Here is a 9,912-nt window from a genome sequence, read left to right as displayed (position 1 = left end):
ATTTGCTATCAGATATAGGATATATAATACCTGCTTCCAATAACTTGGTTATTTCTTTCTTTACTACCTCACTTAGGATCGGATTTAGTCTTCTCTGGTGTTCCCTAGAGGTTTTACAGTCTTCTTCTAACATGATGCGGTGCATACAAATAGAAGGGCTTATTCCTTTAAGATCGGTGATGTGGTATCCTAGTGCGGTTGGATATTTTCTTAAGATATGTAGGAGTTTTTCTGTTTCGAGTCTTCCTAGATCTGCATTAACTATCACAGGTCGTTCAAGTTCTAAGTTTAGGAATTCATATCTCAGATTCTTGGGAAGTGTTTTCAAATCAGGGGTTGGTTTGTTAAGACACTGCGTAGGATCCGGTGTTATTGTTAGGCATTGTTTAGATTTGTCCTCTAAAAGATAGTCTGATGATTTGTCTTCTCCTGACTCTGCTTCTTTTATGCATTCATCGATGATATCCATGAAGTAACATGTATCTTCTATTGCAGGTGCTTTCAAGAATTGGGAAAGAATGAATTCAATTTTCTCTTCGCCTACTTCGAAGGTGAGTCGTCCTCGTTTTACGTCTATGATTGCACCGGCAGTTGCTAAGAATGGTCTTCCTAGTATAATAGGTGTCGTATCATCTTCTCTAATGTCCATAATTGTGAAGTCAGTGGGAACGTAAAACTGACCTATGCGTACGGGAACGTTTTCAAGGATTCCTACAGGATATTTGATGGAACGATCTGCTAATTGCACAGACATTTTGGTCGGTCTTAATTCTCCCATTTCCAGTTTCTTACATATGGATAAAGGCATAACGCTAATTCCGGCTCCTAAATCGCATAAGGCTTTGTTGATGACAAATTTTCCTATGTGACAGGGTATAGAGAAACTACCCGGATCCTTGAGTTTAGGGGGCATGTTTTGGATTATAGCGCTACATTCGGCAGGGAGTGTAACGGTTTCGCTATCCTCAAGTTTCCTTTTATTAGAAAGAATTTCTTTTAAGAATTTAGCATATGAGGGCATCTGCGTAATAGCTTCGGTAAACGGAATTGTAACGTTTAATTGTTTAAGGAGGTCAACAAATTTTCTAAATTGGCCTACATCTTTGGTTTTAACAAGCCTTTGAGGGTAAGGTATAGGTGGTTTGTAAGGTGGTGGAGGTACATAAGGTTCCTTCTTTTCTAGGGTTTCCTTATTACTCTCTTCCTTTTCCTTAGGTTCACTTTCCTCAGTAGATTTCTTAGGGTTTTGGTTTTCTATCCTTGGGTCAGACGGTCCTTCCACTTCCGTTTCACTTCTTAATATAATTGCATGAGCTTGGCTTCTCGGATTGGGTTGGGGCTGTCCAGGGAATGTACCAGTTGGTGCAGCAGTAGGTGCTTGTTGTTGAGCTACTTGAGATATTTGCGTTTCCAGCATTTTGTTATGGGTAGCCAGGGCATCTACTTTGCTTGCTAGTTGTTTAAGTTGTTCGCCAGTGTGTATGTTCTGGTTTAAGAAATCTTTATTGGTTTGTTGTTGGGAAGCTATAAAGTTTTCCATCATGATTTCCAAGTTGGATTTTCTAGGGGTATTATTGTTAGGATTCTGTTTCTGATATCCCGGAGGTATAGATGGGGCTTGATTTGGAGACTGTCCAGGTGCGTATAAAGCATTATTACTCTTATATGAGAAGTTTGGATGGTTCTTCCAATTTGGGTTATAGGTATTCGAATAGGGGCTTCCTTGAGCATAGTTTACTTGCTCTGCTTGGATTCCAGTCAAGAGTTGACATTCCGCAGGAGTGTGGCCTTGGATTCCACAGACCTCGCAATTCTGAGTTATAGCAACCACGGCTGCTGGAGGTGATACGTTTAAACTTTCAATTTTCTGGACCAAAGCATCCACTTTTGCATTGACGTGATCAAGGTTACTTATCTCGTACATGCCAGTTTTCGGTTGAGGTTTTTCCACATTCGTTCGTTCGGTTCCCCACTGATAGTGGTTCTGGGCCATGCTTTCGATAAGCTGGTAAGCATCAGCGTAAGGTTTGTTCATTAGTGCACCACCTGCAGCGGCGTCTATTGTTAACCTTGTATTGTATAAGAGACCATTATAAAATGTGTGAATTACTAACCAGTCTTCCAAACCATGGTGTGGGCAAAGTCTCATCATGTCTTTGTATCTTTCCCATGCTTCGAAAAGAGACTCGTTGTCTTTCTGTTTAAATCCGTTTATCTGGGCTCTTAACATAGCTGTTTTGCTTGGCGGAAAATATCGGGCAAGAAAAACTTTCTTCAACTCGTTCCATGTGGTGACTGAGTTGGAAGGAAGAGATTGAAGCCATCTTCTAGCGCTATCTCTTAATGAGAAAGGAAAAAGACGAAGTCGAATTGCCTCTGAAGTGACACCATTAGCTTTAACAGTATCAGCGTATTGGACAAATACGGATAAATGAAGGTTTGGATCTTCGGTAAGATTTCCAGAGAATTGGTTCTGTTGCACAGCCTGCAACAGTGAAGGTTTAAGTTCAAAGTTGTTTGCTTCGATTGCGGGTGGAGCAATACTTGAATGCGGTTCATCTTGCGATGGCGCGGCGTAATCTCTAAGAGCACGAGCTGGTTCTGCCATCTCGGTTAACGAAGGAAAATCTTTGAGATCAGGAAGGTTTATAGGAGGGAGATTGTTTTCAGCACGATATTCCCGAATTCGTCGTAAGACTCGGAGATATAGTTCGATATCGTTGATTCGTAAATAGAGCGGTTCGCCTTGAGAGCGAGTGCGTGGCATACAAATCAACGAAAGAAAGAAAATAGAAGAAAAAGAAACCTTAGTCTCTACAGCGTAACGGAAGAGTTACGATATCGATTGAATAAAAATCTTTCCCCGGCAACGGCGCCAAAAACTTGATCGCTCGACTGGGTGAGTCGAGAATGGGATACAAACTGCAAGTGCACAGTTCTATCGCGTAGTTTTAAAAGATATCGATCCCACAGGGACTTATGAATCGATATACCGTTATCTAAGGTTACTACGTAAATCTAAGGTGAAAATGTTTGATTGTTTGGGAAAAACTAAGAGCTAAACTAATATCTAGATTAAATATTAATAAGACAGATATCGGTATGTAGTTCGTCAAAACTAGGGAATCAAGTCTTTGTCGGTTTCTTGGTTTTAAAATGAATCGTTTCGGTTAACTTTATTGGTTAAAGGTTCTATCTCAAACTCTCGCTCTGTTGAATAAACCATGATTTTATATTAATGTTGCTGTCACTTATAATTAAGTCAAAAACCATATTTTGAAAGCAATAAAGTTGCAGAAACTCTTTTTAAGAAAATACTGACCGTTTTAAACACCCTTATCTCAAACTCTCGCTCTGTTGACTTAGGTTATATAATTAAATCCAAATGCTTAACTCTCGTCCTCACATTCAATCTTTAAAAATACTTTTTGGAAAAGGTCAGAATTTAATTAACTCTAAAACTTGCTCTCGCCCTGATCTAGAATTAATGCCTAACTTACACTGTCCAGTTAAAATCTCAAACTCTCGCTCTATTGATTTTAACTTCTTTATGTCTTTTACTTTTGTAAAAAATCTTGTTATTAAACCTGTAAGTTGAGACCGTAAAAAGATTGATTTTGATTTTAAGTTTAGGTAGACCGACTCAGTCTTGATCCCTTATTCTGCTTACTTTACATACCGATACCTAGGCAAATTAGCCAGACATGCTAAATAAATAAGAATTTATATCATGCATAAACAGACTCATTCCAGGCAGATAATATAGATAAATAATAAAATAAAACATTAGAAATTAAATAACAATTAAAGAACCTGAATGCGTAATACAATGGTCTTGAACACTCCACCACAAGCCGGTAGGATTTGTTCTTGGATTCTTCAATTAAACAGTAAATTAAATCAAGGAAATAAAACTGGAATATAACGTAAGGTTAAATCCAGTATAAAGTTGCACAATAGTTTCCGGTGTAGAAACTATTATGCGAAAAATATCTAAAAGCTAAAACTGGAAAGGTAAATTTGCAAGGGAAAAAGAATGTAAAGCTTGCAAAAGAAATAAATAAAATAAACAATGCTGGAAAAGAAAAATAAGCAAAAGGCGTGAAAAGAAAATTTGGCAGAGCTTCGGCAATGTGAGCGTGAAAAAACTGGTCTGTTTTAGGTTTGTGAGATGGCTATTTATAATAGTGTTGGTAACTGCATTCCGTTTCTCCCATTCTTCAACGTGGCTACATGCGCGGCGTGGATATAGGAGACCAACTTCTCAACGTTCCTCTTCAAGTCTTTCTGAGGGCGTGACTTGCGCCAAAAAGCTAGTGGAATGGTGTGACGCTCGTCACACCATGTGTGACGCTCGTCACAGTGGTGCTTCTAGTGTGACGCTCGTCACAACCCTTGTGACGCCCGTCACGGGCACAACGTGCGCTTTCTTTGGGTTGGGCTTGGTCTTTGATATTTGTTTCCTTTTTACTCCTTTCTACACCTCCTTTTCTTCCCTTTTTCACTTTTGCTTCAAAATGGATACCTGACATAAATAGTAAGGAAATACTGCATAATATCTGATAAAATGAGATAAACTAAAGTAAATGATAATATAATCTAATTGAATTAAGTCTTAAAATGTGATATAATTTCGTGTTATCAATATAACAGATAGTTGTCATTCTGATTTGCAATGTTAAAGTTTAAGTTTTTCTTTGTTTACTTGATCCTTAAGGAAATGATACCTCCTATCTATGTGTTTATTTCGACCATGACAAACAAAATGATTTTCCAAGTCGATAGTTGACTTATTATCGATAAAATACTTCATTTTATTAGGTTCCATGATCTTGAGCTCTTCGAGCAGCATTTATATCCATACTGCCTGACACGCTGCATAAGATACAACAACGTACTCAGCTTCACAAGATGAAAAAGCCACAATGCTTTATTTTCTTGAGCTCCAAGAGATTGGGGTACCTTCAATCATGAATATGTAGCGTGCAATACTCTTCTTCTCATCTTGATCTCCACTGAAGTCTGAGTCGGTGTAACCATGTACTTCTGCATCTGTCCTGGTATTCTTTTGCCTTACTATCAGTACACCATGATCAAATGTACCTCTTATGTATCTGGACACTCTCTTGACTGCAGTGAGATGAGATTATTGTGGCTTCTCCATGAGTATACTCAATAACCCGACACCTTTTTCTATGAAATCACCATCTGTATCAATTGCTTGATTTGGAAATATCTCATATCTAACTAGCCTTATCGACTCAATTCTCACTCTGGTCGATCTTCTAATATTTTGCTCAAGTGGTTCTTCATTTAGAGTGGCTGTGGATTCAATTTGTTGGTCTTCTTCAATCACAATTGTGAATGTATCTTGCTCTTGTCAAACTAACCCTCAATGCTAATACCATATATTGCTTTCGTCCACCAGAACATCCATACTAATCACTAGTTTATCATCACTTGACTTCAGTTTTGTCCAAGCCTTATAAGGTGTCTTCTCGACTATCTTCTTGGTTGGACATCCATTTAGAATGTATATTATTGTCAAAGCTGCTTCATCCAAAAATCTCTTTGGAATTTATTTAGTTTTCAAAATGCTACTGGCCATGTTTAGTATACTTTTATCTCTCTGTTATACCATTATGTTGAGGTGTATAGGGTGCAATAAACTCATGCTCTATACATTCCTAATTGCAAAACCTTGCAAATTCTCTAGAGGTGTATTCACCTTCACCAAGCACCGTTAAATTCAGAGCTATCATAAATAACCACAAACTCGAATCGGGGTGAATATGCGTCTGAGATGTAGTATTCAAATCATTTGGGGTTTCTACCCCCATAAATGACAAAAGATGACCGTTGAAAGAAATACTTCCTGAATTAATAAGTTGGTCATTCATATAAGCCATTGCAAAGATAAAGAAATGGAAAAACTATGAAATAGGAGTCAAAGGTTAAAAATGGTACCTGGAACGAATGTGAGTCAAAGAGGCAAAGGCAAGCGAGGAAAGCAAAAGGTTGAACACAACTCTAATGGCACACCGATCTGATAGGGAAAAGGGGCATCATAATAAGGGATTGCTAGAAGTTTAAAGAAGAAATGTTGGTTTCTCAAAGATCAGATATGCTTCAATTAATAATGAGAGCGAAAGTCTATAAAAAGTCAAACGACCCTTATATAGAAAAGAGTGAACCATGCAAGCAACTATCAAAATAAAAAGAAAATGGAAAGATGGAAATCAACGGTCTCATCGCACCTCGAGAATACCACGATAGTCAAGTACACTTAAGCACTCTTGGGGGAAGAGTCATGTCCTACTTTGGTAGCCTAGGTCCACATGTTTAAAATTCACGTGAAACGTCTCAGGGATGAGAAAGACATTTAATGTGTTTGTTCCCCATCAATTCTTGTTCACACTCAACTCGTCATTGTAAGGCCGACACAAATTTTGGAAGACTTCCCGTTGGACCGAATAACTAATTTGGGCATTGGGACACTAACCTGCAGGTCCACCCTCATGTTCAGCTTCCCGAAACACTTACAATACCATATCAAGAGTTCATTAATTTACATATTAGCTTTAATTCTAAAATAAAACACTATTAATCGTGTATCTAGAAACATCTATGTATTCGTCCAATTCATAACTATATGAAACATATTTGAATTGAATATTGTTATATTATAATTCATTTCAGTTTTATTTAGATATAATTTAGCTTGCATTGGAATTTCATTTTAGCTTGTGTATATAAACTAAATCTTGGTTTAGTTTGTAATAGATATTCATTATAATAGAATTCCAATTTTCTGTTAGAGTTTGTTAGAAACTTTCTTTCTCTTTTCTTTTTTCTCTTTCTCTTATCCATCTTCATCATTTTCATCTTCTTCCTCTTGTGCGCCAACAATTGGCATCGGAATGTGGTTCAGATCCACGAGAAACACCAAGGGAACCATGAGTGAATGTGAGGCATGTGTGATTGATTTCATTCTTGAATTCACGTTGAATTTACGACTAGAATCATAACAGAATCACATTTATTGATTCTGCGGGATTGGGAAACACACATGTTTTGTTGAGATCTGAGTGGTTTCTTGCACAAGAACAAAGATGAACGGTGGAAACAACAGCTTGATTACTAAGCTTCCAGTACTTTATAGAAATAACTGGAATCGTTGGATGATTCAGGTTCATGTATTGTTTGGCGCTCAAGATGTTTTGGATCTCTTCAATGGCGGTTATGCAGCGGATGCAACTGAGGCACAAAGGAACATGTGTAGAGAGTTAAGGAAGAAATATATGTTCTACATCCATTAGTGTGTGGATGTGAATATGTTTTAGAAGATCGCTGATTCGACAATGAAGAAGATTGCATGGGACACACTGGTATGATGCTATGACGGTGATGCATCAGTGAAGAAGGTGAAGCTTCAACATCTACATGAAGAACAATGAGAAGGTACCAAATTACATCTCCAGTGTGATTCTAATCACAAATGAGATAAAATCTTGTGGAAAGACTCTTTATGAATAGGTAATCATTGAGAAGGTAATGAGATCTCTTAATCCTCAGTTTGATTGCATTGTTGTAGCAATTGAACATTCTAAGGATCTGAGAACCATGAGAATTGAAGAGCTACAAAGCAGTCTAGAGGCACAAGAGTTGCGTCTGATTGAGAGAATCTCTGAAAGAAAGGTAAAGCGGGCTCCAAATGCGTCTTCTGGTAAGAAGAAGTCTTAGTCAGAGGTGAAGAAGAGACATGTGGTTATTAGAAGTCAGAAACCTCTAAATCTTATGAGAAGAAATGTCATAAGGGAAAGGAGAAGTTTGACAAGAAGAAGGTTCAATGTTACTGTTGTAAGAAGTTTGGTCACTTTGTTATTGATTGTTGGTCAAACAAGGAAAGGAAATTAGAAGAAGCAAATAGAGCCATATGAGAATCCGATGATGAATCTCTATTATTGGCGGCTTCTGAACCTGATGGTGGATATTTGGTAGACTGGTGGTATATGGACAGTGGCTGCTCAAATAACCTAACTAGAAACAAACAATGGATGATTGAATTTGACTATAGAGAAAGGACAAAGATCAGATGTGTTGATGATAAGCATCTAAATGGTGAAGGAATGGGAAATGTCAAGGTCAGAGTGAAAAATGGAAAAATTGTTCTGATCAAAGATGTTTGGTATGTTCCTGGCATGCAAAGTAATCTTATGAGTGCATGTCAGCTAATTGAAAAAGGTTTCTTAGTTACTATGAAGGACAATATCTTGAAGTTGTATGATCCTGATCAGAAGTTGATTATGCAGTATGGATAGGGAAGCAACAAAATATTCAAGGTGAATGTGGGAACAGCTGAAACTAAATTCCTTAGTACAAAAGGTGATAATGAGTCATGGCATAAGAGATTAGGGCATATGAACTTCAGAAGCTTAGGGCATCTGAGTTCTAAGAAGTTGGTACAAAATTCTGAAGCCTAAGAAGTCATGTGAGATATGCATGAACGGTAAGCAACCTAGATTTCCATTTGCATCAGAAGTAGGTCCAAGAGAAAAACATGAGTATTACATTATGATGTATGTGGACCATTTGAAGTACCTTCAATTAGAGGAAACAAATGTTGGTGTAAGCCCTAGAGGCCAATACATTTTGGTACTTGTATCGAATAATAAAAGGCATTCTCTTTATTATGGTTGATTAATAAAGTCCTTGGAATAGATAGTCCGTTTAATGTATTAAGTGTGACTTAATCATGAGAACACATTAAACATAAGGACACTATTCCTAAAGTATCCGTAGTCGAGCTTTAGTGTGAAGTGGGATAACATTAAAGCATTAAGACTATTATGTTTGTAGACTGATGATCACATCTCATGGATCATGGATAAAGAGTTATCAAGTCTTAAACATAGGTATGAATATTAAGAGTAATATTTATACCGGATTGACCCGCTATGAGAATACTATATAGAAAGTTATGCAAAGTGTCATAAGTTATTCTCATGGTGATAATGGTGTATACCACTCTTCGACCTGAAACCACTGTGGATCCTAGATGTGGAGTCGAGTGCTTTATTGCTGATCCAACGTTGTCCGTAACTGGATAACCATAAAGACAGTTGATGGGTACTCCACAAAGCATGCTGAGGGACATGAGTGTCCTAGATGGAATTTGCCCATCCTGCGTAACAGGATAAATGTCTATGGGCCCAATATTGAACTGGACAAGGATGACACGGTCTATACCTTGTGTTCAATATAGACATAAGGGCAAAAGGGTAATTATACACATAATTATTATCACAGATGGTTTTGTCAGATCACATGACATTTTCGTGTCTTGGGTAGCAGTGATGTGTTGCTAGATACTGCTCACTGTTTATTATATTAAATGTGTGATTTAGTATAATTGCCAACGTCATGAAAACCTACAGGGTCACACACAAAGGACGGATTGATGAGAGATAGAGTAACTAAGGAATACCGTAAGGTACGGTGCCCTTAAGTGAGTTATAGAACATCGTAAAGGTACGGTGTACTTGAGTAGAATACGAAATATGGTAAGGTACCATGAGCTTAAGTGATTTTGGGCATATTATAAGATATGGGCCAAAATACACTTAAGTGGGCTTTTAGCTTGAAGCCCACACAAGTGGTTCTATAAATAGAACCCTTGTGCAGAAGCAAAAAAAATGGCGGTTTCATTTTTTTTCGTTTTCTCACTTTCTCTTTCTCTCACTCAAAGCCTTCATTCGTACCAGCTAGCACTGAGATTGAAGGAACCCGTTCGTGTGGACTGAGTAGAGACGTTGTCATCGTTCAACGTTCGTGATCGCTTCGTGGATTTGCATCAAAGGTTTTGATCGTCACAAGAGATCTGCACCAAAGGTTTCAACCGTCACAAGAGGT

General features: G+C 37.7%; 1 pseudogene; it reads left to right on the top strand.

The window, feature by feature from the left end:
• The first annotated feature begins 2,123 nt into the window (after positions 1-2,123).
• On the top strand, positions 2,124-2,223 carry LOC127099095 (uncharacterized; annotated as a pseudogene).
• The last annotated feature ends 7,689 nt before the right edge of the window (positions 2,224-9,912 follow it).

Source organism: Lathyrus oleraceus, chromosome 6, assembly GCF_024323335.1.
Source record: "Lathyrus oleraceus cultivar Zhongwan6 chromosome 6, CAAS_Psat_ZW6_1.0, whole genome shotgun sequence".
Classification (NCBI taxonomy): domain Eukaryota; kingdom Viridiplantae; phylum Streptophyta; class Magnoliopsida; order Fabales; family Fabaceae; genus Lathyrus; species Lathyrus oleraceus.
This window is presented reverse-complemented; position numbering and strand designations above follow the sequence as displayed.